Here is an 11,542-nt window from a genome sequence, read left to right as displayed (position 1 = left end):
GCTTCATTTGCTCTAGCAGGACACCTACTGGACGTAAAAATAATAGCTGGCATGAATTTGAAGAGTGTGGCATTTTGCACACAGCCTGTAAATGTCAACAACAAAAGGAGTGTGTAAAACACCTATAGTGTAGTGATGGCAGTATACTGTGTATATTTATGCTGGCAGTATGGAAAATGATTATTTGCGGCAAAGTTCGAACCGCTTCATGAACCAGTCACGTGGTACAGCCGGGCAGCGAGGCTTCGGACGTCATCATTTTCAGCTCCTCCCATAAATGAAGCAAGCCTCGATACGCGCTTCGCGGAAACGCCCCCTCCATTACTCGACACACGCTCCGAAGCCTCGATACAGAACGTCCCATCACTAGTAAGCAGCTCTAACTTGGGCTCTTTTCTGACACAGGGAGGATGGCCAGTTTTGGTATGATTGTGTTACTGTGTAATCATGCTTATGCACATCTGGATAATGACACAAACTAGTGTGTGGCGCTTCACTTTTTAATAAACTAAAAGACAGAAATCAGATTATAGCATCTGTAGTGTTTATTTATATTATGTTACTTATCATTTGTGATATTTATTACTGTGTGCATAGCTACTTTAATAGGAGAGATGAAATGAAAAAATCTCTTCCTTGCTGGTTCCATCGAAGAAGAAATGCTCAAGTAACTATGTAGCACGTACATAATCCAATTCCACAACACAGTGTGATGGGAAATCAGCTGTGTTTTGCTGTCCATTTTATTTCGAATCTGGTGCGAACCAGTGAGCCAGGTCCTGAATCAGTCACGTGGTACGGACTGCCCGCGAGGCCTCGAACGTCACTGCATACGTAATCAAAGCAAGCCTCGATACGCGCTTCACAAAAACTCCCCCGAGATTACCTGACACACAGGATACATCACTACTCTTCATTTTTACAAGCTGTCAATTTAATTGTCAATACGTCAAGTGAACCTAATAAAGAATTCATAAGAACTAATGTGTGTTTTCTTTATACTATTTTAAATTCTCAATCCATCTATTAATTACTAACAGTGCCAACAAGGTAATGGTTTCCATTACAAGCTCCCTATCAATAGCCACAAAACTTTATTTACATTGACAATAAGTCACTGTGCTGTGTGGGAGGCTTGACTTTTGACTCTTACAAATTTGCCAAACTAACAAATATTACAACTAAGCATATTTTTTCTTTATGTAGGACCCTGCTAATGTTTAAGTAAAAGACATATTTTTAGCCACTGTACATCACCGCAGTGCATTGTAAATCAAACAATCAATATGTGACTGAAGTGCAGACTTTCAACTTTAACTAAAGGGGTTATCCATAAATTTTGCATGACCTACTTAACAATCAGGACCATTTTTATACACAGTTCACCATTTCCAATGGGACAGTTGACTGATAAGCATGGCCAGATGAGGCCTACTCCCTTATTCTTTCATGACAAATGAACTAGACATAATATCTGAAGTTGATTCAACTGTTACTTGTTACTTCAGTTTTATTGTTATTTCAATTAGAATAATATCATAAATACGAGAAATAAATTTCTCAGGCAATTTTAAGTCTTTGTCTTATAAATGAATTAATAAAACTATCAAGTAAAAAGGGGAACTGTTGTGTACATAAAAGCGATGATGAAATAAATTTTTCTTCCAAAACGGAAGTTACAAAACACCATATTGTCTAGACAGAAATTGTAGAACACCAGTTCCAAAGAAGTTTCAATGCGGAATAAAATATGAGTAAATAAATAAATAAGAAAATGAAATAACTCATTGATGTTTCAAACTGACAAGCCTAGATTTTATCCATAACTGAGCACAGAAAACATACAAACATGGGGCCAAAGCTGATTTAAAATGACAGGCAAAATTGCAAAATTACTGTTTTGTAGTCAGACAAATTCAAATTATTTTTGGAAAACAATGAAAGATGTCTAGGACATTATGTTTCAGTCCATCCAACGCCACTAGATTGCTCCGGGTCAAAGAGATCAGTGATGCCTTGAGTTGTACAGTACATCATGGTACCCCTTTTGTAACAGGTTCAACACGGACAGCCAAACAAACATTTGCACTCACATCCATCCCTATGGCCAATTTAAATTTATCCTAACACGGATGTCTTTGAACTGTGGAAAGAAGCCATGGTACCCAGAATGAGCATAGATAAAGAAAGAACATGCCAAATCCACACAGAAATGCTCCAGTTATATGTTGGATTCTTCCTGCTGTGAGGCAACAATGCTCACCACCAACACAATACTGTACTGTGCAGTTATAAACGCCATGCAATTCTGTTCTTAAAAATTAATTTAGATCAAAGTATTGATAAAAAATGTCTATTTCTTACTCAAAAATTCAGCCAATTAAATCATGACTTCCTTTTTTCAAAATGACTTGTGTCACTACTAAACCAGTCATTCTCTGATAACCCTCAAATGAATTACTTAGGAACCAAAATATGCAATTTCCTGTTTTTTTAAGCAGTTTCATCCAGTTTAATGAAATGGTTCCTGCTTCTCATTATCAGCGACATCAAAAATTGTTATTTCAAATTACACATTTATTTTTAACATCAGGGGTTTTTAGTTTTGTTCTTTCCCTATCCAATTGGACAGGTACGACCGTATGTTGATGTTGCATGGGATGGCCAAAATAAGTATCTGGACTAATGCAATGAAAAAAAAGAGAGAACAAAACATGCAACTCTTGAGAGAAAATATAGATGTCATGTTTTCCCTACGGAGAAAGGACATTTGGGAGATGGAGTCCAATGTCTCTGAAATCCAGGGGGGTTGCCTCTACTTCTTGAAGAACAAGTAAGACAGACTTTTACAAATGTATTGTATTTATTTAGTGATCTGGATTGACCCCAGCATTTTCTATAACAGAAACTGCTTCCCAAGGCCTTCCTGGAGGTCTTTCAAGCGGCTAACCCCTTTTATTCTGGGCTTTCTCCACAGGTCCCAGCCATTATAGACACCACAGCCAGCTCACCGGGGGCTGCACAGGCACCGGGGCAGAAGTGCCAAAAACAGAAGGTGCAGGGTCAAGTACCAAGGTCCCCATCACTAAATGTTATCTGTAGATGGGCCATCTTTGATTAACCCTTTGTTTTGCCTTATCACAACAGGTCATAACACGGTAAAAAGTTGCACATTAATCCTAATTATTAAATCTTAAAACAAGGAGTATGTATAAATACTCCAGTGTAGATTTTTAGTGTGTGTGTGTGTGTGTGTGTGTGTGTGTGTGTGTGTGTGTGTGTGTGTGTGTGTGTGTGTGTGTGTGTGTGTGTGTGTGTGTGTGTGTGTGTGTGTGTGTGTGTGTGTGTGTGTGTGTGTGTGTGTGTGTGTGTGTGTGTGTGTGTGTGTGTGTGTGTGTGTGCGCGCATGCATACATGATTATTTAATTCTTAAGGTGATTTTCCTTGTAATGTATTGTCTGTGAAGGTTCTCAGTCATCCAGGTCATCGTAATCTAAGGAGCTTGCAAAGAAAAGCGTCTGGACTTCTTTGAGTTGCTTGAAGACGTTTCACCTCTCATCCGAGAAGCTTCTTCAGTTCTAAGGTCAAATGGTGGAGAGTCCTAGATTTAAACCCAGTGGGAGTTTCCCCCCCAAAGAGGGACAAAGGACCCACTGATGATCCTCTACCTAATCACATGAGCCAAGGTGTGAAAACAGGTGTGGGTCACAATCAGCCAGAGTTTCGGGTGAGCTCATTGTGAAACCTGGCCCCACCCTATCATGTGATTTCCTGGGGTCAGATGGCCCAGGATGTGAGTGGGCGTTAAGGCGTCTGGGGAGGGATCTCAAAACTGGATTATAGATGGCAGAGAGTTGGTGTTGTAAACAACCGCCTCTGTTCAAAGATGGTCGCTCACAGTGGACATAGATGGCTTCTTTCACTCCTCTTTCAAACCATCTGTCCTCTCTGTCCAAAATGTGAACATTGGCATCCTCGAAAGAGTGTCCTTTATCCTTAAGATGCAGATGGACAGCTGAGTCTTGTCCCGTGGAGGTGGCTCTTCTGTGTTGTGCCATGCGCTTGTGAAGTGGCTGTTTGGTCTCTCTGATGTAGAGGTCTGGGTTACCCTATCCTAACCCCCTAACCCTAACCCTAAGGTTAACTAAACTTGAAATATGCCCATTTCTATCAAGACCTAACCATTCTAATATAAACAGAGCTAGTGCTTCTATCTGAATACCTCCCCGATCGGAATATGGCTTTGGGGGGTGGGGTGGCTATTAGCAGCTAGCATCGCATCGAGCATCGACAGTAAAACATCTTTAGCTCAAAGCATTCAACACTTATAACACACTGTAAAGAACAACAAGAGAAGTAAAACAACACACCAGATTCTCAAAGCTCCCGATTGTTTTTCGTTCAAAGGTTTCTGAGCTGAATCAGCTAGTGAAATACATTATCTAACTTAACAGGTACCTAACAAAAGCATATGACTCACCGGGATTTTCCAACACAAATAACTTGACAGACATTATTCCCTTTGTGGTCAGAGTTCGGGGCCTAATAAAACAGTAACTTTTTAGCATTTATACGTAACACAATCTGGTCTCATTAACGGGGTTGCAGCATTGCATACCAAGATATTTTTTCCATGCGCTCCGACACACACTTGACCACCATCAGAGGGAAGATCTCACAGGAAGAGACAGGTAATGCTTCCTGCGCACTGGACGCAAGGTTGTCAGAACACAAGACTGCATTACAGCACTTGTGACAATAACAGGCTAAAGCCTTAGATAACAAAAAGGGATTTTGCAGCCCTGTATTTCACATGGGTTACACCAGGAAACTCACCGTGTCTGCGGGGATATATACAGTTAACGTGGCGGGGCTTGGGTGTGTCGCATTGCCAAGACAGGGCGCCGGTCTCGCTGGTTGCCAGAGGGAGCTTTGAGTGCTGCACCACAGGCCTAGCTCTGTTAACAACTTGTGTGTTTCCGTGTCTGAGAGGCAAACATTTTTCTGTCCTGCCACAGGAGCATGTTGTAAACGGTAATCATCCAATTCTGAGATGTCTAAACAGTTTGAAAAATATAAGATGGTTAATGTTATTGTGTACAATTAACTGTTAATCGGGAGAGCAAGAATGAAAAAACGTAACAATATCATTGAGAGAAAGGGGGATAGAACCCAGCTGGCTTAATTCAGAGTCTAAAAAAGATAAAGAAAAACAAAGAGCTTTCAAAAAGTAAGCACAAGTTTAACTAAGTACTCTGCTATGGTTTAACACATTTTCGCACACACACAGGCCCATAAACAGATGGCATTTTTGGCCATAAAAAAGTTAACTTATTTTTTGGCTTAAAATGAGAAAAATGCTCTTGATGATAAATAACTCTACACAGCAAATCCAGCATGTCCAAATTAACACTGTCGGATTTGATTTCAACACTATTAAAGTGTCTATATGGGTCCACACCAGAGAGTGTTAATTTAACTCTTTTTGGAGAGTTGGTACGTTAACTCTGATTTAGTGTTAAACACCAAATCTGTCTGGAGTTGATAATTTAACACTTGGTGTTAAGAGTTTATATATTAACTCTCAAAGAGTATTTTAGTTTAACTACGTAAGAGTTATCTTCTAATTCATTCTAAAAAGCGGGAATTTTACTGTTCTGAACTTCTAGAAATTTCTTTTGGAAATAAACATTTACTAAAAAGATGCAATGGTTTTTGAAAAACATTTATTCTGAACTGTGCACCACAATTTCAAAACATTTTCTGAAAGATGTAACAGTATACATGTTCTCACTTTCATTAGAATGTTGTTTATCAAAAGGTCTGACATGGTAAATGCAAATAACAGCATTCATCACTTATTTCTTCAATACAATATGCATGTCCTTCATTCATCCCTTTGTGGAACTTCAGTGCACTTCTGCTCTCCCCCATATTCCATCTTCACAAGCATATCCTGTGTGGAGATTGAATAAAAATTAGTTGACACTAATTAATGGCACAAATAATCCAGTAAACAATTGCAGCACAGTAAAAGAAAAAAAAGGAATCCTCTTTGAGCCATTACTTGTGTAAAGTATTTTCCCAAAAGACAAGGACACAGGCAACAGGTAATACTGAACTAAATGTAAAACCTCAACCTTTTTCATTTTTACCTAAACCGTGTGCACAAAACTCTGGAGGGATCTATGCTAACGTAGAACCCAGTCAGGACGTCTGCTACTGCTGTTTGCTCGTTTTTTTTTTATGGGCGATCGTTTTCAGGCTTCAAGTAGCACCATTATACCAACATTTCACATTCTAGACATTGTTTTAGGTGTATTTGACCAAAGGTTTGACTGAAAATTCACATGCAAGCTTTTTTCAAGGCTGTGGTATTTGCCCGCAGACAATACCTTTCAGCTAGCTAAAACAGAATATTATGCTATCACCGAGCAACATGGCTAATGCCTTTCACACAGCTTTGTCTCAACTCCAAAGAGCCACAGAAGTAAAAGCTAATAGAAATAATTGAAACAATCTTTGAAAAAATGACTTACCAAGCATGGCAAACAACTCAAATATGTAGAGCAAAATGTTCCGAAACGGCTTCACTTCAGCTTCGATTGGAGCCGTGCTGGGGGCGGAGTCTGTGAATTTACTCTGTTGGTGTCATAGCCCCTCTAGGAGTTCAGAGTTAAGAGGTCAAGAGTTAATGTTTCCATTTTAACACCTCCAGATTTGAAATAGAAACACTCATTTTTAACACTCGATTTTAACTACTATCATTTTACACCTCAGAGTTACATTAAAAGAATGTGACTCTGCTTAGAGTAAAATTAACTCTACTTTTGCAAGGAGACTATTAACACCAAAAAATTTAACACTTTTGAATTTGCTGTGTATATTTTTCATGATCATATTTTTCAGTTATTGAAAAATCTTTTTTGAAAAAGTTTTTCTTAGATATAGTGCAGTCTCTCATCGACCTGTACTGCTTGCCTGAAAGCATTAAACTGAAAAGCTGATGAGCTGGGTGGAAGAAGTGTCTTAATAACTGTAGATATATCTAATCAACAGTTATTTGTGATCCTAAATTTTGATTAAACTTTGATATTTAATGCCCTTTAACACAACAGCAAAGCAACGAAACTCATGGCTGCAGCAAGAAAACTGAACCTGACCGGAAGCCTGTGCAGAAACTTTAACGAGTTTGTATGAGAAGATCCGTGAGGCTGAGTTCAATGTTTTAAAAGCAAATTTCAAAAAAAAGAATTACACACGACAAGAAGAAAGTTAAACAGTAAAACATGAAGAAAAGAGGACAAAATGAACAGTAAATGCCTTTTACTTGGAGGGAAATTGCATAATTCGCATGATTAATTTTCAAGGTTGACTTTAATGTCTTTTCTTTTTTCTAAGATTTCCAAAATGCATCTGTGGAGGTGTCAATAATCCTTTAGAGGTTACAGAACCATGATTTTACAGCACATAATTGTCTGCCTTCTCTGATACCCAGAGGTGAGTTCATAGTTTTATTAACGTGTTGTCTTTGCACATCAGATTGCACACGCTGCCTCTTAACTACGTGCTAAACAGTTGTGGCTTTATGAGATCAGTAACTTCCTCCTAGAGAAGCAAACAACCAACCCACAAAGCACTTCACACAACAACCCCCATCAAGCATTTCTTTGTGTAGTATTTTGTATACTTTGTTCTACTGAACGCTCCTTTGATGTCGCCATTAGATGCATATTAATTTTTTTAGTGCGTAATTGTTAAGTGCTGTATGTTTTATTAAACAACCTTTTGTGTTTCCCCTGCTTAAACTATTACTAAGAAAAAAAAGTAAAAATGACATTTTGAAGAAATCGTTTGGTTTTTGTTGCCTGAACAGATCATGATTGTTGTCACATATTGTATTTTTGTCTTTAGAATGGAGACACTGTCTTGTTGTTCTCATGGAAACATCACAAAGTAGTTCAGATCAAGTTATCCTTTAGTGCCATGAAGTAGAGGAATTTTTCATTCACAGATAGCGACTAAGGTAAACATGTCTCTCTTTTTAAAATAGTGTTTTTTGTCATTAGATAAACATGAAATTGTCTATACTGATATCTGTGAAACCATCGCAAACATGTCCCTAAACTTCTTTTTTTCAATTATGAAGAATCAAAATAAGTCAATTCCAAATTTTCAGAAAAATACTTTAAAAAGTGGGATAAACTGAACCATTAAAGAAACAAAAGTGAATTCTCTCCTCTGTGAATTGTATACATTGTTTTATGTAATCACAAAGAACACAAAATGACAAGGTAACATTGTATTTTTTTACTAGGATTACTGAACATGCTGAAAAAGAGGTGATGCTCAAGAATCCAGATGTGTAAACACCACAAGGAACAGCTTTGATAAAAAAAACAACACACACACACACACACACACACACACACACACACACACACACACACACACACACACACACACACACACACACACACAAATCCAGAGTGGCGAGAACTTCAGATCAAGTAAGATCAGGAAGTGGAGCTTCTGAAATATCTGGAGGAAGCAGGAGAGCAGCTGAAGAAGCTACACATTTCAATGACAGGAAAACAGGCTTTGAGAAAGAGTTTATATGAATACAGTGACTGTCATTGTCAATATCCCTGAACAAAGCACCTGTGCTTAAACAGTCTTCAGTGTGGCTTTAGTCTCTCAGTCTGGACTTCTGCATGCATTTATGAATGGCAATAACTCAAACAAGCCCTGAGTTCATCTGTGCAAATTAGTTGTTACATTTCTTACTTTGTTAGAGGGCTTCTAGCATCTGTAGTGTCCATGACTGTTCCACAACTTTAAATGTGTATTTATTATTGAACCAATGATGAAAAAGGCCCTTTGACCTCCATGGAGTACGTATTAAAGGAATCTTTACCCAACTTAAACCACATAAATTGTAGTTGTGAATGTTCACTATAATAGATGGGAAAGTTTCAGATAATGGGATCATGTAAACTTTGTAAGCCGAACGCTTCATAATGCTCTAGACATTCACATTTATTCGGTTATATCTTCAATATTTTCATCTGAGACACGCAGTTCTGACCATGAGCACAAAAGGTCCCCTTACAATTCAAATCTTCTTTCTATGAGGGAAACCAATCAGATGAAAGTTATAGGGAGAGAAGCCAAGAAAAGACAGAAGATGAACTGAAGTGTCAAACTGAGGCTAAAATCAAAGTATTTTGAACTCTGAACCATCCAAAGCTGCTTAGGAATCCAAGAATAAAATATATTGTGTTGGAAACAAGGAGAATATGCTCCATTTCCCATTTCAGTGCATTATTGTAACTTTGTAACTACTTCTCTGGTTTGAGGTGCACCATTTCAGTAAAAAGCGGCCACAGTAATGCGGACGCAGTACCGGTCTGTTGTGGTGAAGAGAGAGCTGAGTGTAAAAGCGAAGCTCTCATTTTACCAATCGATCTACGTCCCTACCCTCAGCTATGGTCACGAGCTGTGGGTAGTGACTGAAAGAACGAGATCGCAAATACAAGTGGCAGAAATGGGCTTCCTCCGAAGGGTGGCTGGCATCTCCCTTAGGGATAGGGTGAGAAGTTCGGCCATTCGGTAGGGACTCAGAGTAGAGCCGCTGCTCCTCCACATCAAAAAGAGCCAGTTGAGGTAGTTCGGGCATCTGACAAGGATGCCCCCTGGGTGAGATTTTCAAAGCATGTCACACCCGGAGGAAGCCCCGGGGCAGAAATATATTATATATATATATATATATATATATATATTATATATATATATATATATTTACAAGTGGTCTTAACAAAAATGCTTTTGAAATGTCACATAGAGATCTTTTGTTTTTTGACATTGGCCTCAAATACAACATATCAAAGATTGAATAATAACTGCTAGAGCTGGGCGATAGAACGATAACGATATGTATCGCGATATAACTTTTACTCGATAGAGAAATTAAGCTATCGCGATAGACCTCGCTGCTCTTGTCCTCTTTAAAAAAAAAAAAAAAAAAAAAAAAAAAGGTCAGCCAATCCAAATTAAGTAGCGCAGAGCCGAACCAATCACAGCCGCAGCGTCACGTCGCGTGACTTGTTACGTACAGCACAAGTGCCAAGCCGCACGTGTGTTTGTTTGGGAAGCAGCCAGCGGGTAATGGAGCCAGCACGTAATGGAGGAAATGAGTGTGCCGACTAGAAAAATCAACCGAGCGTGACCGAAGAGAAAACAGATGATGGTTCCAATGCCGGAGAGATTGTCGAACAGAAGAGCCATAGAAGTTCCGTAGTGTGAAGGTACTTCGGCTATTTCAAGTCTGACAAAAAACAGAGTAGCGTGCACTGTAAATTGTGCCGAAAGCAAGTCTGGAAATACAATAAACTGGTGCATGCGTCACACTGTGCGCCACGTTATTGTTTCGGTGAAATGAATTTCTACAATACTGTTACTGTTAATTCTACTCTCTGCAGTGTTTAAATGCTTACATATACACACAGTTACTGTCCCTCCACACATACGACTCTGTTCTGCTTCTATGCCCCAGCTTTGTTTACTTTTTCCCACCGAGGCTTCTAGACTTCTGATTGGCCAACATTTCTGCAGGGTTAGGAATCTAGCGCCACCTGCTGCTTTGGCATGTTCATAGCAGCGTTTTCCTTCATTTCTGCCTTTATGTGTGGACGGGATTATTTTTTAAAACGAAAACGGAAAATCTCCGTTTTCAAAAATACCCGTGTACGTGTGGACGTAGCCTCAGTCTCTGACTGGAAGCGCTAATTCGTCATTCGGCTTTTGTCAGACTAAAGTAACTGTTAAAACTGTTTGAAAAGCTCAGCTATACAACAAGGAGAGATTGAGAATTTCCTTTTAGTTCTCAGTTTATTTGATATTGACAAAAGTTAGTCAGTTTTGTCTGATCTTCTGTAAAACAAACTAAGATTTATTTTTAGAATTAATATTTTGTTTCTAAGTGGAATTGACAATTTAGTCTGTTTCGTTTGTTCTATTTTGAAACTTAAACGCTTTAGCGGCTGCCTTTTGTGTAGTTTGCAATATTTGCCTTTATTTATCTGAAAAAGTCTCATGTTCCTTAAGTACATCTACCCTGTTGAACTTATTATGGGAAATAAATATTTAAATAAAAACAAGCTGCTGATTATTTCACATTTTACTTGTGAGCAACGGCACATTTAAATCTTACAAATATAGTTATTTGGCTTATATCGTGATAGATATCGTTATCGCCTGAAATGAAAAAAACATATCGTGATATGAAAAAATCTCATATCGCCCAGCTCTAATAACTGCTATGAAATTTTATTTCAACTTAAGTTTTAAAGAGAATTTTCAAAAGTTGAAGCTTTTTAAGAATTTTATGAGGGTTGTTGTTTAAGCCCTTCGTTGATTGTGATTTCTACAGGGCTAATTTGATATTGTAATTTTGTCTGTAAATTAAAACATAATATAATACACATCTTTCATCAACGATTTGTATATTCTCTCTAGTGAAAAATGGTTGATGAGTATGATA

At 38.3% G+C, this 11,542-nt stretch overlaps 1 protein-coding gene across 1 annotated transcript in view; it reads left to right on the top strand.

Annotated features, from left to right (window-relative positions):
• The first annotated feature begins 321 nt into the window (after positions 1-321).
• The window catches only part of LOC309701823 (selection and upkeep of intraepithelial T-cells protein 1-like), a 51,587-nt gene continuing 40,366 nt past the window's right edge, over positions 322-11,542 (top strand). Inside the window, exon 1 of the mRNA XM_082526094.1 lies at positions 322-369. The gene's annotated coding sequence lies outside the window, so the exon portion shown is untranslated. The remainder of the gene's footprint in view (positions 370-11,542) is intronic.

The sequence above is a fragment of the Aulonocara stuartgranti genome, assembly GCF_965226115.1.
Source record: "Aulonocara stuartgranti genome assembly, chromosome: 3".
In the NCBI taxonomy this organism is placed as follows: Eukaryota; Metazoa; Chordata; class Actinopteri; order Cichliformes; family Cichlidae; genus Aulonocara; species Aulonocara stuartgranti.
The sequence above is the reverse complement of the archived record's forward strand: the minus strand, read 5'-3'. Positions and strand labels throughout refer to the sequence as shown.